The sequence below is a fragment of the Gossypium hirsutum genome, chromosome A04 (genome assembly GCF_007990345.1).
Source record: "Gossypium hirsutum isolate 1008001.06 chromosome A04, Gossypium_hirsutum_v2.1, whole genome shotgun sequence".
In the NCBI taxonomy this organism is placed as follows: Eukaryota; Viridiplantae; Streptophyta; class Magnoliopsida; order Malvales; family Malvaceae; genus Gossypium; species Gossypium hirsutum.
The window spans coordinates 80,471,602-80,472,762 of record NC_053427.1 but is presented as its reverse complement, the minus strand read 5'-3'; the positions used below and the strand labels follow the sequence as shown (position 1 = coordinate 80,472,762).

The following is a 1,161-nucleotide window of genomic DNA, read 5'->3' as shown; positions in this document are numbered from 1 at the left end:
TAACCGAGTCGATGTTAAAAACACCGGCTGCTTTTGTCAGCTTTGTCCCCATGACTTGCCACTGATAATTTTTCAGTGACATCTCTTCTATGAACTCATAAGCCTCTTCGGGTGTCTTATTGTTGATGGTTTCACCAGCAGCTACATTGATCATTTGTCTAGTTGAGGGATTCAAACTGTTGTGGAAAGTTTGAACCTTTAGCCAAAGAGGTAACCCATGGTGATGGCACCTTATCAATAAGTCTTTGTATCTCTCTCATACATCAAAAGTGTTTCTAAATCCATCTGCACAAAAGAAAAAATATCATTCTTTAATTTATCCGTTTTAGCCGACGGGAAATATTTAAGTAAAAATTTTTCGGTCATTTATTCCCGAGTAATGATTGACCCTCGTGGTAACGAGTTGAACCACTATTTAGCCTTATTCCTTAATGAAAAGGGAAATAACCGAAGCCGAATGGCATCATCAGAAATGTCATTTATTTTGAAAGTATCACTGAACTCTAAGAAGTTGGTCAAATGAGTATTTGAGTCTTCATCCTGCAAACCATCAAACTGAACAAATTGTTGAATCATTTGTACAATGTTAGGTTTCAATTCAAAATTATTTGTGGCAATTTTAGGTCTAACAATACTCGATTCAGCCCCCGTTAAATTAGGCTTAGCATAGTCGTACATAGTACGAGGAGCAGGATTCTGATTCACTAGATTTGCGGCAACCACAGGAGGCAGCGGATTATTTTGATTTTTAGCCATCTCCTCGGTATTAGTGGTGTCGTCCTCGTGCTCTTTCTCTATATATCGTAAACTTCGCCTTATTTCTCTGTGATTTCTACGAGCTGTGCTTTCAATTTTGCTGTCAAAAAGTAGAGGTCCTGACGGGTTTCTTCTAGTCATAAACTATAAAAATTTGCCAGAAGTAAATAAAAGAAAAGTTAGTAATTAAAATAAAAACAAAATTAAATTGCAATAAAAATAAAAATGGTTAAAGTAATAAAAATTAAGTATTCCTAATATCTTAGTCCCCGGCAACGGCGCCAAAAACTTGATGGTCGCTAAACTAACTAAAAATTCGACTAAGGCAAGCGCACCTATCGAACAGCAGTATAGTTATGGTGAGACCGGAAATATCGTATCCACAAGGACTAAAAGTACTAGTAA

The 1,161-nt window shown here is 36.5% G+C and overlaps 1 non-coding gene across 1 annotated transcript; it reads left to right on the top strand.

Annotated features, from left to right (window-relative positions):
• The first annotated feature begins 212 nt into the window (after positions 1-212).
• LOC121228750 (small nucleolar RNA R71) lies at positions 213-318 on the top strand. Its single transcript, XR_005926325.1, has one exon. It is a non-coding gene; the product is annotated as a small nucleolar RNA R71 (small nucleolar RNA).
• The last annotated feature ends 843 nt before the right edge of the window (positions 319-1,161 follow it).